The sequence below is a fragment of the Topomyia yanbarensis genome, chromosome 1 (genome assembly GCF_030247195.1).
Source record: "Topomyia yanbarensis strain Yona2022 chromosome 1, ASM3024719v1, whole genome shotgun sequence".
NCBI classification, from domain to species: Eukaryota; Metazoa; Arthropoda; class Insecta; order Diptera; family Culicidae; genus Topomyia; species Topomyia yanbarensis.
In genome coordinates this window covers 43,383,220-43,410,566 of record NC_080670.1, presented here as the reverse complement: position 1 = coordinate 43,410,566, position 27,347 = coordinate 43,383,220, and the positions used below count along the sequence as shown (strand labels likewise).

Here is a 27,347-nt window from a genome sequence, read left to right as displayed (position 1 = left end):
CCTTCCTCTAATTATTAGCATTGCCCTGAAGTCCTATGAAATGTAGCTGTATTTCATCATTATGCATACAAAAACGTTCTTCCGTAGCAATTAATAAGAAAACTTTTACTTTATTTGTCCCACAGTTAATTGAAAAAATAGGATAATAAAGTTGTACATTTTTTCTTTTAGTTTTCATATTTTCAATGACTTTGACACATGAAAATGAAATGAAAGTTTTTCGCATTTACGTAGTAAAAATACCTTTAATTCTCAAAGGAAATTCACCAAAAAATTAAAGGAAAAACATCAGTACTTCTGTATAGTAAAAAATGTTTTTCTAGGAATTTGTTACGTAACAGGGGAGGGGGGGATGAAGAAATTTGTGACAATTTGTTACATGGGGGGAGGGGGAGTCAATATTGGGCAATTTTTGCGTTACGTAATTTATGAATGTTCCCTAATGGCATATCTCTTCCCAGTATGGCATGACTGCGCCGCCAGCCATAAGAAAAATCTCTAAGTAAAACAGAATCGGATACTGAAGATGATGTTAAACTTGGATCCACTTCACCCAACACCACAATGTCGTGAAGATGGAGGAAATCAATGATTGGTTCCAGCGTGTACTCCCGTAATTTCGGATGGGCTGCGTAAATTCTGCAAACCCTTTGCTGGCACACTTGGCCACGTAGCCTGTGATATTAGCATAAGAAATTTTACCCTTCCTTTAACAATCCCCATTTTTTAAAATTTTCCTTCAGTTGCTTAATCCATCCATAAAAACACCAGTAAACTAAAACAAATGAACTATAAAACTGTTGAAAGGTAATCCATATCTCAGCTTAAGAAATTATTGTACCAAGGTAGTAACACTAAAACAAAAAGAATAAAATAAAAATGAAAATAAAAAAACTCAATAATCAGTCCAGTTTTTCATTATAAAAATTCAATTGACGTTAGTTTCTACGAAAAATGTTAAGTAGGACTGTTATGCCGAGAAATCGTATAGAAATAGGAAAATTCTACGCATATCAGTCCCATCACAATCTATGCAAACGACAGGTGTGAATCTAATTTCGGGACTTGGCCATTTCCTCGGATCTTCAGGAATTCTTAAGGTCGAACAGAGAATGGGCAAAAATCGAAAACGAAAAAAGCAGTTTTATTCCACACCGTGTGTTAGATCTTCATAAAAATCAATCAGCAGTATTGTAACAACATTCTACATAAGCTGATTGATTTTTATGAAGATCTAACACACGGTGTGGAAAAAAACCTTAACGGTCCCAATGTGATCATATAAACTTTGATTTACAATTAGTGATCAGTATTGACAATCTCAAGCAATTTAAAACTCATTTCAATTAGCTTTGCACTATTTAGTGGTTTGTATAGGAATTTTGCATGTGACCGCATACCACAGACTAACAGACATAATACTCAAAAATAATGCTTCACCCACTTTAACGGTCATTTGAAATATATTCGTAGTTGGGACTGTGGCCGCTTTTGAAATTATGGCGCCTCTGACATATGGACAAGCATATGGGGGATAGACCACTAGTGAAGAATTGTTCCTAAAAAGCACCAGTAAATGAGTGTTTGGGACCGTGAATAAAAGGTGGAGCTAGTGTTCTGGGAAAATTGCCGGATCGATATTTTTTAAGGGAATTGACTCATAGTGTTATGTCTGTTAGTCTGTGCGCATATTTCCACCCGTAACACAGGAACTAGAACTTCGATTCCAATGGAATTTAATAGCAGTCAATAGGGATGCAGTAGCTTTCAATTGAAATTAAATTCGCGAAAATCGAGTGAGACATACCTAAGAAGGAGATGTGAATGTCAATATGAGTTTGATTGGGCATCACTGAGCTGAAACTATACATTCAAGCCACCTTTTAAATAACATGCTTAGACAAAAGAGGTTATAACTACTACACTGATGATTTATTATCTCGCTTTTACATATGCTAGGCCCATTTGTTTGACAGATATTGCCCCGGGTACACACATGTCAAAGTAATGGAATACAATATGCTAGAGCGAGACCCCATGTTTAAGTCCGTGAATACATGGAGACAGTAGCGCTTTGCTCCCTCTAGTAGTTATAATCTCTTTTGCTGATACCGATTTATATAGGAATTTCATGCGTAACCACCAGGGTGGAACAAAAATAACATTCCTGCTCCGAGCAACTTTTTGGGTGCCAAACAGTTAAGGGAATTAAAGCATTTTGTATATAATTTGATCGTCTGCCACGGCTGCCGTGATGCTATGAAATTTCAAATTTTCATCAATCGTCCTCGAGCATCAATCGGTTTTTGCTTAATAACTTTTTTCACAAGCGTCAAATCGTTTCGCGATTTTCGAGACTTGGTTTTCTCTTTCCTATAAAATCTCCACGATTTATTTTTAGGAGGCAATGAACGACTCTTGGAGGAATTATTTTGTCAAAGTCGATTTTCCCATACAAAATCGCATGTAAACTCTAGTAACTACACTCTTCAACCCATAATTCCGTAAACGGAGGACAAAATTGAATGTAATTTAATAGCAGCCTATGAGAACGTTGAACCTTTCATTTGAGACTAAGTTTGATAAAATCGTTTTGGCCACCTCCGAGTAACCGGTCACATACATACACGTAGAGACATGGTATGGGACTCAGCATTGGTTAAAAAGCCGATTTCCAGAGTGATTGCATAGCATTTCTATAGGAGAAAACCAAAAACCATTGTATCTGATACCCGACTTTCACAGATGTTTCAAGTATTTGCCAAAACAGCAGTAATGGCCATGAGATCGGTAATACAAAACATATGTATCGTAAAAATACTAGGAAAGTCAATTACTGCTTAACTATGCTGTTGTTTATTATGACAATTTGCTCACTCCAACAATGCAAGAATAGCATAGCAAAAACTACCGCACTCATCATGGGTGGCTGATACAGTGATATCTTTTTATCCAGATTTTCACGTGCCATAATGGCGGTCTAAATTGTTCAGTTCGTAATACGTTAATGGCCCTTTATGACAATAATCGTTTACGTCAACCGCCCAGTGAGATTAAGTCATCCTACGTTAGCCCAATGCGTTGGATGTTTATTCAATTAACGCCCGAAATCTTCAACTGGGCGTTGCTGTCAAGCTGGCGTAAACGATTATTGTCAAAAAAGGGCAATTATCGTATTACGAACTCAACAACTTAGACCGCCATTATGGCACGTAAAAAGCTGGATACCACAGTATAGTACACTGCACAGCTGGCCATGTCCTTACGACCGCAAAAGGGAAGCGAACGATAACCTGTTAGCATAAGCTTTATATCAGGTTAAGGAAATAGTTGAATACCTACTTAAGAAGATACGGGGAACCCACGCAATCCCCATAGGTATTACGGATGTTCGATTTTGTTAGTAGGGAAGGAAAAAGAGATGTGTTTGGAGCAGGAGGGTGTCACTCCTGTCATCCGCTATGGAGATATACAGACTTTGACAGTAGTCAACATGTGATGGGCCTAGCGGCTTCTAGGCCCATGTGGCCCGTGCAATAGTATTGGGTTGTTTCGGTTGTTTTGATTTTAACCGTTATGTATCCAACGCGGTATGTGGCCCGTGCAATAGCATTGGGTTGTTTCGGTTGTTTTGATTTTAACCGTTATGTATCCAACGCGGTACCCGAGTACCGTTTTAGGTTTCAATTTATGAAATTCCAATATTTTATCCATAGCTGGAAATTGAAACTTTGGGACATCTTAGAACTTCACTAAGTCAAGCTTTTGGTTAATAATACTGTTGATATAGTAAGGGGAGGAGTGAGGAGGGGGTCCTGATTTTTTTTACTACGTAACAGGCCGACGTGGATACCTGGGTACCCAGAAACTGAAATACCAATAACTAAAGCAATTTCTAACCGACTTCGACAGTTTTGGTTGCTTTGGATTCAGGAACTCATCCACTTTTGGACATGATAAAAATTAATCGGGTTAATCCATTCGGCTCCCGGGAATCCGGGAGCATGTTCCAGTGCTGGGATACTATTTGTGAACTTCAATGAAATATTGGCAATATGGGTATCATAATTCTTGGAATTGCATCAGCAGGCTATATCTCGTGGTTTTGGAAACATTTGGTGATTTGACCTCGGAACGGACATTCCGGAGCAGGTTCCCGTGGGGCCGTGAGTGGCCATTCCGAGGTCAAATTGCCATATGGTCCCGTAACAGTAAATAACAAACTGCTAAGACATTATTAAAATTTACAAATCATACGCTAGTACTGGAACATTACCTCGGGAAATCCGGATTACCAAGAACCAGATCCATTCGTCCGGTTTAATTTTACCTAATCAAAAAGTGGACAAGTTCCTGAATCCAAAACATCTAAAACTTTCTAAATCGGTTAAAGAAAGCCATAGTTATAAGCATTTCAATTTGTGGCTACCCGGGTACCCACGTCGGCTAGCTAAAGGTATTTTTTTTTGTTGGACACAACAGTTAACAAAGGCAGATGTTGACTAGGACAAAATGGTTGCCTAGCAGAGGCTGGTTTGGAGTGATTCTATATATTCAACAAAATGAATAATGATAATTATTATTGATCTCACCAGATTTATTTGGGTGATGGCACCACACATCCAAACATCCCGTTTAGCTGGGTTACCACAGCAATGAAAAACTAGAAATGTAGTTGACGAAGAAGGCATCGGCGAGGACCCGGGTGACGATCCTGACTGCAAATCAGTAACAAACCGATGCTGACGAGTTCACTAAACCGACTGATTTCCACTATTTTGCATACTCGCACAAGAAAGCTTCAGTTTTGAACAATTCATTTCTTCAGTACAAAAAGTCTAAACTTACAGTATCAAGAACTATTTTCCAATCGGTGAAAAAACGTGACACACCTACTTCGATCATCTATTTGCTCACTCCAACAATAATTAACACATAAAAACTGACAATGGAATATTTAGTCTGAATGACTGGTAAAAATCAGAGTGTATGTAAGAAGAGTGAAGACAACTGTCATGATTATCCGTCAGTGATATTCCAAACGAACAAACGACCTATCAAAATACATGAATTTGACTCGTTTGGAATGACACTGACAAATAATAATTGTTCCAATTTTGACAGTGTCGTCACTCTCCTTATATGCACTCAGGTAAAAATGAAAATATAACACTGATAAAAAATCACACTATGAAACCAAAGGAAATTTAACATCATTTTCATGTCATGGTAAAAAAACTTTACGCATTTTTTGTATTCAAATTACTTATTTTCGGAAGTTATTCGAGCTGTCAAAATGGGTATTTTGTTGTTTCTAACAATGAGTACTTTTTATCCATTTCACAACTACTCGATGAGGTAATGTCAATGGGTATGTTGATCTTAACAATGGGTGAAAAATCCTTAAGAATTATTTCAAGCGAGTTAACCTGCAAACTAAGGATCGTAGCGAAACCTGAAAATTATCGGCCTGCATCGGAGTCCGTGGCAGAAACGGAACATTTCGGCAAAGCTCCGAAAACAACGGCTGTTTAGACTACTGAGGATGTTGCAAATATGCACCAGCTCGGCATTTTTAGAGCAGCCAAAAGATCCAGCCATCAAAAATACCAGTTGGCGGTTTTATTTTGTTAAGGAGTTTTGGAATAGGATCTCTATCTAGATTCCTATACTTTTATAAGGAGACAATATTGTGAAATGAATGTTATTTTGTTTTTTTAAAATTCAGAAATAATTCTATTCACAGTATTTTTCATTCTGGCGCGATTTTCATGAATGGGTATTTTTTACGCATTTTGTTGTAACAGTTCTGCGAGAAATAATGAGTAAAACATACCCAGGTTGACGTACAAGGTATGTACTCATTTATGGGTATAAACTCTTTACCCATTTAATGGGTTATTCCACTTTTATTGAAAATGCGTAGTTTTCTACGCATTAATGGGTACTTTATTTTATCAGTGTGGTCTCTAGTCTTGACAGATCGAATCGATGTCTCTGCCGAAGATGATCTTCGCAATCTGTCACACGAGATGTAGAAACTGCCTGCAAAGGCTAGCAATATTCCATTTTTAGCAATCACGTCGAAATTTGAAAATGAATGTAAGTAATACATTGGCTAGCAACCAGTACTTCCCCCAATTATATATTAATCTAACCTATCAACTAATTTACAAAAAATATTTACAGATTATCGCCAAACATCGTGATATAAGCCCAAATTGTGACTATTGCATCTGGATTGCACAGATAACCTATCATAATTCGACGCCAACGTACTCAATGGGTAAAATTTAGAGACCGGAACGGTTATCTCCATGTTCTACTATTCTACAATCTTTGGCCTCAGATAAATACACGAACTGCATAAGCCCTTTACGTTCCGTAGTATCCAGTATCACCATTACTGGTTGCCATTCGTTGCAAAAGATCCCCAAATTAAGCTTTCGCCCCTCGATTCTTTCGATATATATGCGTTCCAAAACAGAGGATGAGGACAGCTACGAAGAACATTGACATGACATGGCGAACATAATCATATACGGTGGCATTACAACTGATATCAACCATCTCCTGCCCATCATCAGTCATTGCCTAATGGAGCTACCGACAACGTCCTTCACAATAACAACCACAGCACCACAAGAACTAATGTAGACCAACTACTCGTACAAATAGCAGATAATGCGCTGAGCGTTTTTACATAGATTAATCTACGCGATGGGTTCGGTTGGGGTCGCAATAATGCAAATGAATGGATGCAAGCTGATTTCGTCTGTACTATTTTTATCACACTGATCATTGAGGTGCACATTTTTGTTGCACAGAGTGTTGATTATGATACGCATGCAGCGCCAACCGAAAACTGTATCGAGAGCTTTCGCAGTGCTATCAGAAGGTCACTCTTCTCACTGGAGTGTCCAACGTGCTGGACCTTTTGGAAGCTATGTGTACGTGTACGTCTGGTTTATCAAACTGGAAGTGTCCGAGAACATCGATGCCCGATACGAGTACAGATACTTTTAGAAGCGATCGAAGTGCGGCAGATCCGCATCCAGCATCATCCTAATAAAATAGTATTGTATGCCTATAGTAGACACTTATGTCATTTTCGTTTTCAAAAGTGCAAAACACCAATGTATGCGGTGCTACACGGATTCGAACTTGGGTGTAATCAGTTTTGCACTACACCAGTGTAGCATCAGTTAAACACGAATACCAAATATAAACGTAATGATTACCGTGCAGAGGTCCGCGGAGTGCTTTTGTTTTGCCCTTTTAATACAACACTCCAGTTGTTTACACTTCTGCTCGAATGTGGAAAGCCTGCTCACGAAACTTAGGACCACAGAACTACTCCGGAACACCATAATCGAAAACCCCATTAGTAAAGTATAGTATAGTTAGTCGCTATAACACTTAGGACCAACTTCTTCATCGACGTCTAGCTTTTGAACCAGGTTTAACAGTACATTGAATCTGGTTTAAAAATTAAGCGTAAGTGAAGAAACTGTGCCCTTAGTGTGATGGTTCTTTCGTATTTTGAGTGAACTTGTTTTCTCGTAAATTTGTACGAGTGGGCGAGCTGCCGCTATACGCATAACTATCCCATGTACTATGGGTTCCCCCGTTGCCCCATGTACATGGGACAATTATGCGTTGAGCGGCAGTGAAGGCACGGCCTGTCAGCATGATACTATCAGCCTGTTGAATAGTTTAAGCATTCGCGAGTATGTGCGGCTAAATATACTAGGACAGCCAACGACACATAATATTTCCGACTTATATGAGAATATGCTATGTGACGGGATGATTCAGTCTATATTTCCAGAACCATATTACCGATCTGTATGTAATTTTATAGCCGTGTTCGGGGATAATATAGCTTTCAATTTGAGACAAATTTTGTGGAGATCGGCTGAACCACCTCCGAGATTCGCCGCCCGTTAGCTAGAACTGCAAATGCTGTTTGGCATCCATTAGAATCGGATTTTTTTATGTGACCACACTCCATAACCCGTAACTTCGGAACCAGAAGTCGGATCGGGATGAAATTTTATAACATAGTGGAGTGCAACACCTTTAATTTAAGAGAAAGTTTGTCATCTCAGACTGTTATTCTGAATACTCCCGGCCGGGGCTTCCGGAACCGTCGTTTGTAGCCAATGCGGTCAGAGACTTTGAATGGCTGTTAGTGACATAGAACTACAAATCCAATTAGTTGTGCCAACACCTTAAAAAGTATTTAAGTACTTCGGAACAAATGTTTTGATTTTACTTCGCATGGACATGTAACGGTAGATCGAATTCCAGCTAAATGAAATCAATAACAGAAAAATTTAGCCATCGATTTATCCAATGGATGGCCTAATATTGCTGTCCGTGAAATGCGGTGTTCTTCCGGCTATATTACCCTAAAGTAAAGACTTACTTGTTGTCTCTTATGTCCAATTGAGACATATCCACCATAACTTTATTGTTTTCCATGGCCACTATATATAACGGGCACGTAAAATTTAAGTGCGATATATTTATTATAAACGTTTATATTATTTAAAAAATAAAACAAGCCAACAACACAGCCACGTTATCACAACAAAAATTTTCTGCTGCACCGGAAGATGCGACCGATAAAATTTTTCGGAAGGCTTGACGATCAAGCCTGTCTATAATATCATGAAAAATCTTAATATATTGTATAAAACTGGCAACTTTGGCTCTAATTGGATTTATAATGAACCAAATTGAATGGTTGATGAACACAGCATGAACATTGCGTCAAATGACATTTCGACGAGTTTTGTTTCGAGCCAAAAATAGGGGCCCCATCGACAGCTGTGAAAGGGCAGAATTATAGTTACTATATTCATAGTTAGGCGGAGACACTGAGCGGAGCCAATTGAACATGTCAAATGGCGGAGCCAATCGAGCATGACGTCACATAATATGTTCTCTTTGGATGTATATGGAAAAGGTATTGTGATTATGGTCATAATTATTTTACTCTTTTCTTGTGTTATCGAGTGCAGAGAAACGAAAAGAACAAGATTTTTTTTGTAACACAAAGAGATATTCGCACAAGTATGAAATCATATCATCAGATCTACGAATTGGTTTTCCATTCGTACATGTGAAGTTCTTACTCACGACGACAATGAAATCATTAAGCTAGAGCTTGAACATTGGCATGGGTTGCCAGTGTTTTCTTCCTGGAATAGGAGCTGCCAGTTTTCCGGCTTTTGTGTCCGCCTAACTCTATATATATAGGAACTCTAGGCAGAATCACTGTTTGAATGCATGTATGTACATAGAGGAAAGCATCCATTCTGCAATCTGAAAATGTGCGAATTTTAGAATGCAGCTGCCATCTACAGAGATTGCAAACGCGCAAGTTTTAAGTATTATCGAAAGCAGTGATGGAACAGTGGTAAACAGCACTGTGCTTATCTAAGAGGATTCGTCAATAATGCATCAACGTGCGGTCCATTCGACAACTTTGTACACACTGTGCACACGTCTTCGTACACGAGCGTCAAAAATTTTGGAAATTGAAACATAACAATCCGACTTAACACTTACTCAACTCAGGCTAAAACTTGGTTTAACCAATTTGTTCGATAAGGAATAAACATTAGCACATTGGCTTGCAAGAAAAAGTTTCGACTTCACTGTGGCAAACTTCATGTAATATTTTGACGGCCGTGTAGATAAATTCAGTTACCGATAAGACGAAAACAAAACACAAAGGGTTTATTGAAAATGGTATAGTTTTACGTTTGTTTGTGCTTTATATACGACGTTAAATTTTATTTTACAGTAATTTTTCTATAGAGGTGTTGTCTTTTTAAGTATTAGCAAGTATGAATGTGTACATTTTTTGCATCGAAACAAAAGGTTTTAAATATTTTAATGAAGCTCAAATGGAAAGCGTTATTACAACAAATTTACGTTTGGACTGCGATTCATCAGAATCTAACAATAACTTAGGGACAGGACCAAGCTAACACCGGATTGGCGCTATCTCCAAATACCAGCTTAACCGAACTCGCTTTCTAACGGCACATCACGCTTGGCTGGGGGTCCGTCAATCCGGCATCAACTTAGTCATGACACTAAGTTAATGTCGGATTCTGATGAAACATAGTTGAGACGCAAATCCCATAACTACTTTGGTTATAAGTTAGGTGCCCTTCACACCCAAATGTGCTTTTACCTAGAAATCAGACCAAAACAGCGCGGCGTAGTGCTAGCAATTATCTCACTGGTGAAATTCGTTTTTTTTTGGTGCATAGTCTATATTTGGGTAACCAGAGGTAAATTGCTATCCTGTAACTAACAGTACGAAACAAAACTTTTCCCTACCCGAACGACGTATTCTATTGAAACCAATTTCCAGCGTCGACCACTCACCAGAACCATGAAACGGGGGGAAATGCACAACCTTTTAATTGATTTATTATCTCGCATCGGTGAGCCGGTTTGGTGCATTATCGATTGATGTGTTTATTCGTCGGTTAGAACCCAACTCAGTAGGTCATTCCGCGTACGATCCGGATTGGAATCAATTAGGAGCTAATCGTGTTAATTACCTAACTGATTAGTATCCAATAATGGATCACACTTTCTAATGTATTTATACACTTTTCCGTCTTTTTTCCAGGTGAGCTGTCAGTACCACATTTGACGTAGGTCTCAAGAAACGCAATCTAGGTAAGTGTCGTTTTGTCAACGATATAGTGAATACACACCTGATGCAAAACAGGTATTTATTTCCCCCGTCGTAACCAGACGGTTGCATACCCATTTTCTAGTAATTACTGGAATTACCTAATTTATTTGATAACTCTCACATATTTATATTTGGGAAAAAAGCTATTCAGCTGGAAAGTTTCTCATTCCAGACGCCACAGCAGGCACCCACTCTTACAGATCGCAGGTCGTATTATGCTTCGAAAATCGCTATCCACTGTGCTAATTACTGATGGAAACACACAGAATCGTGATGATGCAGCTTCCTGTCAGGAACACTTTCGCCGAGATTTGTAAATGGAATGCTGCGGCGTCTGACTGGCGGGCTCAAGATTAACGCATTCAGAGAGCACTACGCAGATGAGCGGTGATCTGGAGTGAATTGGATTGTTTCGAAAACCAAGTGGTAACCGGAGAATTCCATTCTTTTATTAAGTTTCTATGGCCTTCAACACTGCAAAGGACAGTTGATGCTTAGCGTGTACACAATTATAATTTGATACCTAAAACAAACTTTTCTACATGACCATGTTACAGGAGAAAAACGCTTTTAATCCACCTAACAGTGTGATGAGACATTTCTTATAACTCTTATCACTCTCTTCGGATATTAAATCGTTTGAGAACATTTAGAACTTGATGCTTCGCGATGTTTTTCATAACACATACTACATGGGATAGTGGCAGGACTCAGAGAATCACTGAAATCAGCATAGGACAACATCAGTGCAGGAAATCTCAAACCAAATCAATGGGAAGGCGAAAAAATGGCCCATAAAATAGACATACAAACGAATTATTGCTAATGCTCTGTTAATAAAATGTCTAAATTCCTCAATCGATGCATTGTGCTGGGAAAACTGATTTTTCTAAAGGTAAAGTATATTGTACTAAGCCAAAAAAAAAATCGAAAAAATTTTTTTTAATCGATTTAAAGTTTATACTTTACTCAAATTTCCAACGCGACTGAGAATTAAGAAATCAACGCTTTTTCTTGAAAAAACCCACCATTCAAAGAAAATCAACAGTGCATATTTCCAGACTTGGTTTTATTTCCTATTTAAGAACTATTGTGTTTTTTACATCCTACATTGCATGATTCAGTGATCGAAACCAAAAACTTCATGAAGTATTTGAAATTATTAAATTAAATTAAAATTTGTGTTTGCTATTGAAATTGACAAAATGATTGTACATATAGTATATAGTCCCTTTGGCTATTGTTTACTTTTTCGGTCCCACCTATCAGCATTGAAGTATCGCCCTTACGTTTTTTTACAATACCAATTTTACAATTGGTGGGGGTTTGGTGAAAATCGATCTTTATGTCTAAACGGCATAGTTCCAAAACCGTAATTTTTGAAGTTTTAAAATTATGCAGAATTAATTTTTCAGAAAATAGTAACAGAGCAAAAAAGTACCAAAGTCCAAAAAAATCAATTTTGGTCAAACGTTATTTTTTCGAGTTTACATCAAATCTCAATGTTTCATGCATTATAATGTCATTTGGCATCAAAAATACAAATTTGATTTTGAAAATTTTTCCTCTCAGTTTATATGGGAATTTGCTGTGTGATTGCACTCTTCAACTCGTAACTCCGGAACCGGAAGTCCAATCAATAAAAATTCAATAGCAGCCGATGGGAAGATTGTACCTTTCATTTGAGACTAACTTTGTGCAAATCGATCCAGCCATCTCTTCGAAACAGAGGTCACATTTTTTTTCCACATACACACATACATACAGACATACATACACACAGACATTTTCCGAGCTCGACGAACTGAGTCGATTAGCATATGACACTCGGCCCTCCCGGTCGGGATTAGATCGACGAATTTTAGAGTGAATGAGAAAGGCAAAAACATTTTTAGCAAATGTTGAAATTTATGCATTTTTTGGTGAGCAGTTCTATGTTTCATAGACATTAAATCAATTTTAACTTCGCTTTCTATTAAATAAAGACCCTTATTACAGTACATCTCTACAAAAACGAGATCAATTTGAAAATAAATCTGAGGGTTATGATTGATTACAGAACTCTGCAATTTTCTAGTGGAATGTTTTCAGGCAGAAATTTGATTAGCATCAATTATTAGACAACTGTGAAATCAAGACCAATAGATCAGTTACATATCAGGACTCCATTCCGACAATTTATCAAAAGTTCTCATGATGTTTACAACAACAGGTAATCAATCTACGGATCAGATAATTGTTATTGTAATATTGAATTAAATCAGTCTGCATCAATAAATTTTCAACTTCAATCCAATATTTTTTTGTGTGTGTTGTGGGGGGGGGGAGGGGTTGTATGGTGTTAAACCCCAAAACCTTCTCTTGGCTACGCCGTTGCTTGGAGTTATTTATTTCGCTTTTCATTTTCCGATATGTTTCAGATCGATCCGATGGTTATAAGTTAGAAAAATTGCAGTCAGAAGGTTCGCACAAATGAGCATTTTTGTATTGATAAGTTATCAAGTTCCTTCCAGACAACTTGGAAGTGTTCGGTGATTATTTCTAGTGGTTGTAGATAGTAAAATGAAATACAAAATTCGTTTTATCGAAATAATGTTTGGCTTATTTCAATGGATTATTACTATATTGAACAATAAATAGGCGACAAAGAATAATCAACAAACAACAAGCCATAACTTTTAAAGCATTCAAAATAGATATTTGAAGTCTTCAGTAAAGTTATTCGCAAAAGTAAGAGCTACAAATTTGCTGAAGGCATCATTTCGATATAATCACTTCCAAAAAAAATTTGTGAAAATATCTCACTCATAAGGGGATTAATCAGCAAAGGCACAATACCAAAAGAAAGGGCATATTGCCTCCATTAAATTCTCCGAAGATACTATTGACCTAAAATAAGCCGTTTTGGCGTTAATAATAGATTACATGTTTTTGGTCATATTTCTGGCTATGGGAAACGATAAAAATCTTTCGTCCGCATTTAATGGTAAATATCTCTTTTGATAATAGTCCGATTTCAACAATCTATAGCTTGTACGAAAGGTATTCGTTAAAGCTGTCTAAAACATATAAATTGTAAATCTATATTGTCAATTTCGTCAGATAATTTAAAAGAAACTGCAAAAAACGCCATTTTTGCGCATTCAAACATTCATACCTTGGAAACTAAACATCAGAATCAAAAACAAATTAATAGCGTTCATACTGTTTTTTAGTTCTTTCATTTAAAATTGGTTTGGATAAGATCGGTTCAGCCATTGCTGAGTAACACGAATGAGAATTTGTCCGTTACATACACACACACACAGACACACACACACAGACATTGTCCCAAATCGTCGAGCTGAGTCGATTGGTACATAAGACTCGGCCCTCCGGGCCTCGGAAAAAATCTTGAAAGTTTGTGCGAATTCTATACATTTCTTTTATAAGAAATGTAAAACCAGGACAAATCAAGCATTTTTCTCGACTTCCCAGGACAGTCAATGTAAAGCCAGGACATGTCCTGGGAAACCAGGAGGTATGGTATTGGAATATAATGAAAACATATTTTGCGGAAATCTGTCTTATTTCGGGCGGAATTTCGGCTTAAAATGAACAACTGATTTCGAATCGTGGTAGTTGAAGACAAATGAAGACAGCTTTTCATTAAATGTGAAGACATTTAAAAAGTATTCCTGATATCCCTGGTAAAGAGTCTGTAATGGTACACGCGAAAATACTTTCAATAGAATTTTGATCTAAGCACAACAATGTGTAGTTAACCCACAATTACAATCCGATGACTGTAAATTCATTCTCTCGTAATAAACTAGATCTGTTAAAATTCAAATATGCTTAGTTTTGAAACTAAATCGAAGGACATTTTTTATAAAAAAGGACGCTTCTCGAAATCGGCGAAATTAAGGATATAAACTTTAAAATAAGAACGGTTCGTAATCTCAACCAAACTACATTGTTCTGAGAATATCTTCCGGTTATGCAAACAAGCGGCACTAAATTGTTTACTCACGGCATCCGAACTAATTGTTAGAAAGCTATCTAAAGCCAATATTGTGTTAATCTTTTTCGTCTCAATTCTACCGGAAAACCCCTCTCACTAGAACCGGCTATACAACCAATTTCCGAGTCGGATTCGCTTGTCACGATTAGACCGCATAATCCCTTCATCCCATTAGAAGATCATCGCCCAGAAGCACTTGTTCGAGCAAATGAAAACAGTATGGTCATTAGCTAGCCACACACAGTCGGGAACTTTGCCCACATTAAAGAAGGTCATTTCGCTGCCACTAACCGCAGCCTCCCAGAAGCGCCAACAGTACAAGCCAAACAGAATTATACACAGCATCCATTAACATTATCGAATTCCCCCTCGCATCTCTGTCCCTCACCGATATTCACACACAATTGGCCATGTCATGTCTACAATAGAAATTAGATGATCAAATGGCGAAAATAGACAGCAATTTCCTCCCCGGCGCAGACTTTATGTATAGTATCTCTTTCACCGCTCGGGGAAGCATCGCCATCAATGTGCGGGAATCGCGGGCTAGGCTTCCGAGCAGACCGAAATTACCGCCACCGAACCAAACCAGCGCACATCTCATCTGTGTCTGCTCGAGATGGGTTCGGATCCTTGCATGTTTCGAACGTGCCGCAACTGAAAGGGAATGTTCGATAGACCGAGGGACCGGCAAAAAGTGGTAAAAATGATTGATTGCGAATTATTCGATGAATCATCTGGCGGGATCTGGTTGTATTAAGAAAAAAAAAAAGCCTCGCATCTTTAAATGCCGGTCGTGTGTTGTGTATTGTGTAGTAGGTACCCGATGTTCACGACTATTAGACATATTATAGTCATTGAACCTTATCACTCTCGCTCAACAACAGCGATTTTTCTACTCCGCCTCCTGAGAGTGGCGGTAATCTAGTCTTGATGCATTATCGTAAGTAACATCTAAGCCTACTGTCTTGTGAATTGCAGGTGCTGCATTAGCAGAGGCTAGGCAAAACAAGTGGCACGGCGGTACTTTTTCCTGATTTCCCATACAGAATAAAACCTTAAATCGCCTTGCGATTGCAGCAATTCGCGTTGTAATATTTTAATAAATAGGTACCGTAAACCGGGGTGACTTTGATCACTCGAAACTTTTTTCGTAGATCGCTTATTAAACCAGAATAGTCTACCGAATCATTTTAGTTTGAAATGATTTTTACTCTTAACTTATGAAATACTGGTTTGTTATACTTTTTGAGAGTTTTGTTCGGTTTTATTACATTTCTTATAAAAGAAATGTATAGAATTCGCTCAAACTTTCAAGATTTTTCCGAGGCCCGGAGGGCCGAGTCTTATATACCAATCGACTCAGCTCGACGATTTGGGACAATGTCTGTGTGTGTGTGTGTGTATGTAACGGACAAATTCTCATTCGTGTTTCTCAGCAATGGCTGAACCGATCTTATCCAAACCAATTTTAAATGAAAGAACTAAAAAACAGTATGAACGCTATTAATTTGTTTTTGATTCTGATGTTTAGTTTCCAAGATATGAATGTTTGAATGCGTAAAAATGGCGTTTTTTGCAGTTTTTTTCAATTATCTGCCGAAACTGACATGACAGAATAACAATTTATATGTTTTAGACAGCTTTAACGAATACCTTTCGAACAAACTATAGATTGTTGAAATCGGACTATTATCAAAAGAGATATTAAACATTAAATACGGACGAAAGATTTTTATCATTTACCATTGCCAGAAATATGACCAAAAACATATAATCTATTATTAAAGCCAAAACGGCTTATTTTAGGTCAATAGTATCTTCAGAGAATTTAATGGAGGTAATATGCCCTTTCTTTTGGTATTGTGCTTTTGCTGATTAATCCCCCTATGAGTGAGATATTTTCACAAATTTTCTTGGAAGTAATTATATCTAAATGATGCCTTCAGCAAATTTGTAGCTCTTACTTTTGCGTATAACTTTACTGAAGACTTCAAATATCTATTTTGAATACTTTAAAAGTTATGGGTTGTTGTTTGTTGCTTACTCTTTGTTGGCTATTTATTGTTCAATATAGTAATAATCCATTGAAATAAGCCAGACATTATTTCGATAAAACGAATTTTTTATTTCATTTTTCTATCTACAACCGCTAGAAATAATCACCGAACACTTCCAAGTTGTCTGGAAGGAACTTGATAACTTATCAGTGTAAAAATGTTCATTTGTGCGAACCAATTTTTCTAACTTATAACCATCGGATCGATCTGAAACATATCGAAAAAAGAAAAGCGAAATAAATAACCCCAAGTAACGGCATAGTCAAGAGAAGGTTTTGGAGTTTAACACCATACAACCCCCCTCCCCCACCACACCCAAAAAAAAATATTGGATTGAAGTTGAAAATTTATTGATGCAGACTGATTTAATTCAATAATACAATAACAATTATCTGATCCGTAGATTGATAACCTGTTGTTGTAAACATCATGAGGACTTTTGATAAATTGTCGAAATGGGGTCCTGATATGTAACTGATCTATTGGTCTTGATTTCACAGTTGTCTAATAGCATCAATATCAAATTCCTACCTGAAAACATTCCAATAGAAAATTCCAGAGTTCTGTAATCAATAATAATCCTCAGATTTCTTTTCAAATTGAGCTCGCTTTTGTAGAGATGTACTGTAATAAGGGTCTTTATTTAATAGAAAGCGAAGTTAAAATTGATTTAATGTCTATGAAACATAGAACTGCTCACCAAAACATTGCATAACTTTCAACATTTGCTAAAAATGTTCTTGCCTTTCTCATTCACTCTAAAATTCGTCAATCTAATCCCGACCCAGAGGGCCGAGTGTCATATGCCAATCGACTCAGTTCGTCGAGATCGGAAAATGTCTGTGTGTATGTATATGTCTGTATGCGTGTATGTGTATATGTGGAAAAAAATTGACCTCTGTTAATCAGAGATGGCTGGACCGATTTGCACAAAATTAATCTCAAATGAAAGGTACAACCTTCCCATCGGCTGCAATTGAATTTTTTATTGATTGGACTTCCGGTTCCGAAGTTACGAATTGAAGAATGCAATCACACAGCAAATTTCCATATAAACTGAAACGAAAAATTTTCAAAATCAAATTTGTATTTTTGATGCCAAATGACTTTATAATGCATGAAACGTTGCGATTTGATGTAAACTCGAGAAAAATAATGTTTGACAAAAATTGATTTTTTTGGACTTTGGTACATTTTTGCCTTTCTCATATAGAAAGGTTATGCAATCACTCTAAAAATCGTCAATCATACCGGCCCGGAGGGAGTATGCAGTGAGGGGTTGCTACTTTAAAACTAAAACTAGTTTAAAATTTCTTAAGTTAAAAATTTTCGGCAGGACCCGGATCTCCCGGATCTTTCCCCATAATCCGCCGCTGGTTTCAAGCGATGTTTCAGTATCACATAGTATCTCAAGATCGTAGCTGTCGATCCGTTGTATGTATGTGCAAATCGTACTGAACATGTAATATTCATTTCCACCATTGTATTGAACATAACCAGCCATGGAATCGTAGTCTGGACAAATTAGACAAGCACAATTGCACCACTAGGTGGATTAAAACAGGTTTTTATTTTGGGAATGCGTCGAGTTGAGACGAAAACGTAATATGATTAATAACGAGGATAACACTTTCCGAATGTAGAGAGAAATTTATGAAAAATGACGATTTCCATTCGACTCTAGCAGGTCCTGATCGATTTTGATGGGCATTTGATTTTTGTTGTATGACCAATTATATGTATAGGTCAAATGTTCAAAAACAGTAATTTAAGGTCAAGATACCATCATTTTGAAACCGCCAATTTCGGAAGTTTAGTATCTTCAATGAGTTTTACAAACGTTAAACAGCGCATCATTTGATAAAATAATTTTGACGGTATATCGTCCAAGAAGTATTTATGGTGAATTTTCTCGGGTTAATATTCATGACAAGTCTCAACAAATTCGCTAAAGACACGAACTCTGTTACTATTTTCTGAAAAATTAATTCTGCATAATTTTATAACTTCAAAAATTACGTTTGCGGAATTATGCCGTTTGGACAGTAAGATCGATTTTCACCAAACCCCCACCAAACCGAATTTCTGGCTACACCGCTGACTTCCAGTAAGTAAAAACAAAGTCGTTCTACACTCGTTCACAAGAAACGTCTTCGAATGCTGAATATCTATTATAATACATTAAAACCCCGATTTTATCAGCCAAATATGAACATCTGTTTGATGGGCTCTAGCAGACGAACAAGACAGAATTCGAGTAAATCCTTTCTTGAGCACGTTTTCCTTATCATGGAGATGGAAATATGTAAAGTAAAAAGTTCAACATAATCAGAAATAGTTATCAGACTACATCAAGGGACGGGAAGAATATTTTAACAGCTTCAGTTTATTATAAAGAAAAAAATTGCCCGATTTAGTCAATGTACCCATTTTGTCAGCCTAAAATACACCATGAGACTGATAAAAATGGGTCTTTATTGCATGTATTATTCACTGTGTTTCACATTAATAGGTATATTTCACTTTTGGGGATTTTTTTATTGCATCGAACTACAACAATTTTTAGGTATGCAATAAAAATTGGACTAAACCGTTTTGCGCGTTTAGGGCACAAGACCTAATTTTAATTAAGTTTTGTATTTTTTGTGTTTCGAATTTATCTTGTCAGTAACTAGCACCATCTGGGTGTCTAGTTAGACGATGTATCTGAACTAGTACCCAAATTAGCACTAGTTAGACACAAAAAATTCCAAACAGTTCACACGACATATGTGAACGCCTAAAGCCATATGTCGTGTGAACTGTTTGGAATTTTTTGTGTCTAACTAGTGCTAATTTGGGTACTAGTTCAGATACATCGTCTAACTAGACACCCAGATGGTGCTAGTTACTGACGAGATGAATTCGAAACACAAAAAATACAAAACTTAATTAATTTTTAGGTAGTTTTCAAGGGGTTCTTCTAAAATTTGGCGAACCTATTCCAATTCGTATACCAATTAATCGGTATACTTAAGGGTTTATATGTTGCAGATAGAGAAAATACTGAATTTTTTTTTTCCTGCACAATATTACGAAAGCAATTTTTCTTAATAAGTTTGTGAAAATTATAAACTATTGGAAATTTTTAAATAGTTTTATTTTTTATTTAACCGTGATTTTTTAATAAATAGTGACCATCGCTTCACAACGTAGTCTATTTCTCATGGCTTGCGGTGAGCACGATCTCTCGAATTGCTGAACTGAAAATTATGGAATAGAAATTAATTTTTAGTATTCTTTACAGATTTAACTAGCCGCGCAGATAGCTCTGAATTAGACCCGCTGGTGCCCTAAGACGATTTCGCTAGATTTTCAGAGCACTGTGCACCCAGTGCATTAACGCAAGTGACGGAAGGTTATCGAAAAGTTTCGCGAAAATGAAAATTTCAGTAATGATGATGATTTTCCCAAACGGTTCGTTTTCGAGAGGTTTTTATTTGTTCTTTTGCATTAGGATTAGCGATAATAATTCAAATCAAGGATACTACTGGGAAGTCACCTTTAGAAAAAGTCGATGTCGAAGTAAAATTTGGAACTATGTACGCATGCACTTCAGAGATAGCGTGATATCAGGTGCTGCGATTTCATTAAATTTTCTTAGTTCTCAGTCGCGTTGGAAATTTGAGTAAAGTATAAACTTCAAATCGATTAAAAAAAATCGATTTTTTTGGCTCAGTACAATATATAAATTTAGTTTTCCCACCACAATTTAGATATTTAGATATTTTATGGGCCATTTTTTCGCTTTCCCATTGATTTGGTTTGAGATTTCTAGCACTGATGTTGTCCTATGCTGATTTGAGCGATTCTCTGAGTCCTGCCACTATCCCATGTAATATGTGTTATCAAAAACATCGCGAAGCATCACGTTCTAAATGTTCTCAAACGATATAATATCCGAAGAGAGTGATAAGAGTTATAAGAAATGTCTCATCACACTGTTAGGTGGATTAAAAGCGTTTTTGGGTACAAAAACTACAAAAAACCGAAATTTGACTTTACCTTATTTTTACGAAGCTTCATAAAGTGTCTATTTTTTATAAAACAAATAAATCTCAGATTTGAGCAAGAGTAATAAATTACAAGCGAGATTTCATTTTCCTTTAGAGTGGGATGTACCAAATTTACTTTTAAGAGTTTGTTTATTTTAAATACAATTTTTTGTGAAACTAGTTGGCAATTATTTCAAGATTTTTAAGCTAAAACTCGCAACTTTTTTTATTGTTCAATATTCCAACGTGTTAAAATGGATGAAACATTTGGTACATTGATAAAGCACTGAAATAAAACAATTTTAGCAGTTTTAAAGGTTTTCGGAATCTTTTATTCTAGTTGGACACAAATTATACTTATTTTGGTTAATCGAATTTTACAGTACATTGAATACTTTGCATAATACCATTTATCATCTATTTAACAATGAGTATCTTTCCAGAATTAGTTTAAACAAACATTTGAATGAAAAACATTAATGTGCGTGAACATGCAGGTTATCAAAGTCACCCCGGAATACGAAAACGGACATCAACTTGAAATCATTTTTGGAAAAATAGCTGTAAGCGGACAATTTTAGGTAAAACCATCCAATCTTGTTCTCCTTACATCAGTACATGGTTTAAAAATATTACATTTGAAAAAAATGAGTTGCGTCTAAAAATATGCAATGATTACTTCGAAAAGTGATCAATGTCACCCCGGTTTACGGTAATTTAATTTATACCCATTATTCGTCATGGTGTGGGTAGGGCGCTACGCTGGTATTAGAAACCACCCATAAATTCTCAAAGCCAAAATCATACCTTTTCGATCCAATTCACATTTGTCTGGTACGATCAGGGGTGCCAACCTTCCAGATTTATCTGGATTCATCTAGATTTTCAAGCCTCGTCCAGACAAACAGATTTACCTTTGTCTGATACAGATTTCAGGGCATTTGCCCAGATTTATCCAGCAATTTGAAAAATAATGAAGTAAGGGATCATCCATAAATGACGTAGCATTATATGGGGGAGGGGGGAGTTTTGTATTTTGTGATGATGTGTGCCGACAGGGGGGTAGGGGGTCATGTCATGCTACGTAGCTTTTTTAAAGGGGGATAGAATAGAATTTAAAAAAAAATTACGGTGACAATGGAGGGGGGCAGAGTTACCATCAAGCTACGTAATTACCAGGGGGTATTTAGAGGTTTGTGACGAAATGCTACGAGGGGGGAGGGGGGTGTTAAAAATCACTCAAAAAATGCTACGTCATTTATGGTTCATCCCTAAGATTCAAGAAATCTTCTTTGATTCATAAACCACTTTTTTAGAAAGCTGGAAACACAACATACCACAGTTTTTTCGCTGAAAGTCAAGAAATTTTTTACCGAATTATATCAGCTACAAGTTCCAGCAGTCCAAGATTCTGGAAACTCTGATATTCAAATTTAAGGGACCATCCATAAATGACGTAGCATTTTTTGAGCGATTTTTAACACCCCCCTCCCCCATCGTAGCATTTCGTCACAAACTTCTAAATACCCCCGGTGATCTACCTAAGCCCTATGTTATTTATACAGAACTATGAAACAAAACTTTCTACACCTATCTAGACCAACAAAATCGTTCACAAAAGCTAAACCAAACAAAATTTACAAGAAAAAGTGAACGATCATAAGGAACAGTGGTGAGCATTATGTTACATGTGAACAAATACACTCTACGGAGTGTATACCCTATAAATGGTATATTTCTACCCAGTGCTAAATTGTCACCCTGACGGGTTACATATTTCAGTGCTAGAAGCTGCCCAATTTTTACCGATGATGAAAACAATTTTCCTAGACTATTTACAATAGTTCAAATGTACGGAAAAAGTAGTCGAAAATAGTTTAAATTAATGGGTATTGTCAGTTTCTAATAATATTGCAAGATAATGTAGATACATATATCAAAATATCACTTTCACATCTAACTGAAAATGTTGCTGGCAGTACTGCTCTAGCTGTATCCTATCAGACTAATAGTGATAACTTCAGTTTCATGAGTAACATTTATGCCTGTTAGGCAATAGTCCCATTTACTAATCTCACCTATTTTCATGAGAATATTTGTAATTTGTTTATTGAGGGCTTCAACCAGATGGTCATTCTCCCGTACTGTAAGAAATTTTGGCCTAAACCAAAAGTTATAGCCGTTTAAAAACGTTGTTTATAAACAACATGGGCATGAAGTGGTTAAAAGCAGATATAAGATTATGTTTTAATGGGTATTAGAAGCATATCACTCTAGGAATGTATAACAAAGTTGCATCCAATTTGATGAAATATATTTCATTTCCGTTTATGCATCATCTTTGCACTCCCTCGCCGAAAAATATGTTCTACAAACGACTTTCGCTAGTCTACTTCGTTCGATGCTTTGTGGGAAAATAGAACTAGTTTCATGCAGGGCTTTGACGTCTTAAACGCAACACAAAATTCATTTTAATTTTTTATTTTGATGAATAGTAAATCCATTTAATTTCGTTATTTTTTTAAATGCATCACAAATGTTTAGTCCCTATAATGGGTATCATATCCATGCACAACACTTTCTTTTTCAATGAACATCTAAAATCAAGTGACTAAAACTAAAACAAGTGACTAAAACAACGCCATAAAATTAAAATTAAATAAATCGATTGGGAAAGACAGTCCAGTATAATTTAATTTGAACTCCTTACATCCCATTGCATTTATTTTGATTTCACTCATAACAGTTTACTTTCTCTTTCACCGTACGGGACTACGGTCTATAACAGACAATTTTAACACATCAACCGTAAATATACGCCTATTCAAAAATCCACCTCACGTAAGTCTTATCTAAGCTAAATATCCTCGAAAACCAGACCTAAATGACCCGATTCCATCATCACTTACCATCATTCGGCCCATAATCGTAGATCCGATCCGCTATTGCAATCCAAACGAGGCGAACGGTTTGCTCCGAACCAGACCCTAGAGCATCCCCGTGAACGGCCTACTGCTGGTCGGTACCGGGCGGTGGAAGAGCAATGAAAAGGAATCACCACAGAGACACCGACCAGAAACGCAATCACGTGTCGCAATTTCACGCACATTTCCCCTCCCCAAATCGCTGTCGCAACCTACTACTATACAGGAATGTTCTGCATCCAAATACGTGGAGGCACATCACGTCCAGCCAATTTCGCCCTGGGAACAGAGCAGAATTGACACAAACCATTCTAATTCTAAACGCACTGCACGCGCACCATATTCTGCAACTATACAAACGACCATAGCAAGCCGCAGCTTTCGTACACTTTCGACACAAACGAAGTGAAATTGATTTGACAGCGCAGGTGAGTTGTAGGTGTTCTGTTGTTGGGTGCTATAAATATTGGTTTAGGTTATGGGAGACGACGACCAGAGAAACGCGATATATTTTTGTTTACGCACCTCGTCGGTAACAATAGTGACGGGCCGCTACGCTCTGCTGCGACTGGACTTAGAGGCACGATCCCGAAGCAGCCTAAAAAAAGCAATCGTCCCCGCAGTGTGGTAACGTGTCCGAAACGTTTGTTGTTAACTGAAAATTGATTGTTTTTGTCCGCACACGCACACACAGCGGACAAAACACTTCCCAAATGAAGCTGGGGTAAATCGATGGATCGCGCGAAACGTGCTCTCTTTTCATTGTTTCCGATTGAAGTGAAGCGATTCTTGAATAACATCATAGCTTCAGTGGTGTTCGTGTCAACTAACAGCATCTGTGTGTGGTAAAAAGTTAAAACTTTGTGTGCGGCCAAAATGGTCTGCTGGGAGGTTGATATTTTAGTTAAAATATTCATAGTTAGGCGGAGACACTAAGCGGAGTTAATTGAACATGACATTGTCAAATGCCGAAGCCAATCGAGCATGGCGTCACATAACATATTCTTACATCTCTATGGAAAAGGTATTGTGATTATGGTCATAATTATTTTACTCTTTCCTTGTGTTATCAAGTGCAGAGGAACGAAAAGAACAAAAAAAAATCTGTGACACCAACGGATATTCGAGCAAGTATGAAAACATCTTCGAATTGGTTTTTCTATTCGTAAATGTAAATTTCTTACTCACGCCGACAATGAAATTTTGAAGCTTAAGCTTGAAAATTTGCATGGGACGCCAGTATTTTCTTCATCGAATAAGAGCTGCCAGTTTTCCGGCTTTCGTGCCCGCCTAACTCTAAATATAGTAACTCTAGTCGATATCAGTCGATTGTCTCTCTCTTTCTGGACCAAATCCGCCTAAATGCCGTTAAGATATCTCAGCTGACGAATTTCGCGCCAACTCGAAAAAAGCCAGCACCCTCTCAGATTTTGTCGAATCTTTCTGTACATGAGAACTTTGTCACAAAAAGCCACTTTGCATACTTTGTTTTTCCAAAAATGATCTAGACTTACTTTTGAAAAGGGTCAAACTTTTTTTACCATTTTTTTTTTCAAATGGCTATAGTCTAAAAATGACAAATCCTACAAAAAATGTTGTAGGAGTGATTTTCACAAAATTAGTCAAATTTATGAATAAAAATATTTAAAAAAATACTTCATCGACTCCTACACTGAAAAAATCGCTTTAAAAAATTTAAAGTTAATTTGCAAAAAACTCGCATCTTTGATTTGGATGAAATTTTGTTCGAAGATAGGTAATTATGTTCCCTACCTACCGTCAAAATTCAACTTAGGCACTTTAAGGAAAAAAAGTTATTTGAAAAAAAAACTTTTCGTTGTCCAAACTGATTTTTTTTCAGCATATTTTTATCGAAAACTGAACTAATGAAAGTCATAACCATCTCAGAATCCAATTTCCCACCTGATAGTTGCCTGATACATGCAAAAAGTTTCAGAAACGAATTTGGTATAGACTGGACTTGGACGAGGCCGAAGGGATTCGTTTAACGGAGATCTGGTACTACAATACTTAGCGCACGACCAGACAACATGTTTAATATCGCGATAACCGCCACCACAAGTGCAGAGACCGGTCTCCACGATCTCAATACGCCAATGGGCCTTCTACGTATAATGATTGTACATGACCCGAGATATCACCCGAATGAAGTCATGACCCTCATCCATTCTCCTGGACCAAGGTTTTTTGATACCTTTGGGATTCCTAAACTTCCATCGCTCCACGAAATTTGCCAAATTTCGAGTGTCCTCTGAGAAGAAATATTTAAAAACTCGTTGAAGCTACGCGATCATTCATAAATATCACCTTCTAATGCCTAAATGTCCACGTTCTCATTATCATACTAATCCAAGTGTCTACCTTCTCATTACCCGGAATGGAGCACTTCGAAAGAATTCAAACTAAGGTTATCTGCTATGATTATTCAGCTAAAGTACTCAAAAACTGCCATGTTTTCCCCGGGAAATACAAAGAGTGCTTTCCATGCTCCATCAAATTGAGAGCCTCCTGTAACTGTAACGATGTGGGCATGGTCGTTGATAGGTAAATATAAAACCATCAATTTTGTGGGGAGAATGTTAGCAGCACAGCCTCTTTTATGATTGCCCTCAACACTACTGTCATAATAATTAGCATAAAAGCGATGCATAGCTGTAATCATATGACAAACGTTCCGTGTATTCCAATCACAGGATGAATCGAATACACAACGTAGGCCCTAGCCATCAGACGAAACACCGTTTCTTTGATGATCTGTCCGTTAATCCGTTGACGGACCAGTGCCAATAATCGCGTTTTCCAGCCTTCATCAAGTTTTTCATTTGCATTTGTAGCGTCGCGTATATTGGGAAAAAATCGGGCGATCCGTCGTTCAAAAGTCCCTTTCGCGTATAATTCTAAGCAACCTCTGCCCACCACAAAGTAGGAGACTGTTCACGGTTGATCGCGTCGGTCGCTCGTTTCGTCTGACCTTTAATCATAGAGCTAATGCATTGTGTAAAATCTGAGGGAAAATGTAGGGACTGAAACATAGGGACACTTGGGGTTTTTGATGTACCATGTAGAAATTCCTGCGAGTTTCTAAGATTACCGAGACCAGGACCCACTTACTTCGGTTTTATAACAGCACCCTTCAAAGGACACTCTCAAGCCTTTACGAGGAAGCTTAGCAGAGAAAACTGATTTTCCTCTTTCGGAAATTTATAGGATGGCGAACCAGAATTTTCACTGACCGAAGCAAAGGGTTCTTGAAGGAGCGAACCCCATACTTCACAATTAAGGCCCCTACACCATCAATCTCTACTTCCCAGGCGGGTACATAGACAAGATACTTCTTCGTACACTGCCAAGTGATATTTAGTTAAATCTCGTATATATCGATGTTAAATGGATTATCTTTGCCCTCATTTAAATACCAAATTCGTAACTGATACTTTTTGCGTGTCTCAGACAACTAGCAGTTCAAAAATTGGATTCTGAGATGATTATGACTTTCATTGGTTTAGTTTTCGATAAAAATACACTGAAAAAAATAATTCAGTTTGGACAAGGAAAGTTGAATTTTCGACGGTAGGT

The 27,347-nt window shown here is 37.2% G+C and overlaps 1 protein-coding gene and 1 long non-coding RNA gene across 9 annotated transcripts in view; one reads left to right on the top strand and one right to left on the bottom strand.

Annotated features, from left to right (window-relative positions):
* The window catches only part of LOC131677473 (uncharacterized), a 52,031-nt gene extending 27,637 nt beyond the window's left edge, over positions 1-24,394 (bottom strand). For 6 of the 8 annotated variants that reach the window (XM_058957306.1, XM_058957304.1, XM_058957309.1 and 3 more), the window contains exon 1: positions 4,593-4,885. The gene's annotated coding sequence lies outside the window, so the exon portion shown is untranslated. Of the gene's footprint in view, positions 1-4,592; positions 4,886-23,735 lie in introns of those variants that run through there. The other 2 variants (XM_058957307.1, XM_058957305.1) reach the window with 2 other exon arrangements.
* On the top strand, positions 5,970-7,095 carry LOC131677477 (uncharacterized). Its single transcript, XR_009303366.1, has 2 exons — positions 5,970-6,102; positions 6,190-7,095. It is a non-coding gene; the product is annotated as an uncharacterized LOC131677477 (long non-coding RNA).
* Positions 24,395-27,347: the final 2,953 nt, after the last annotated feature.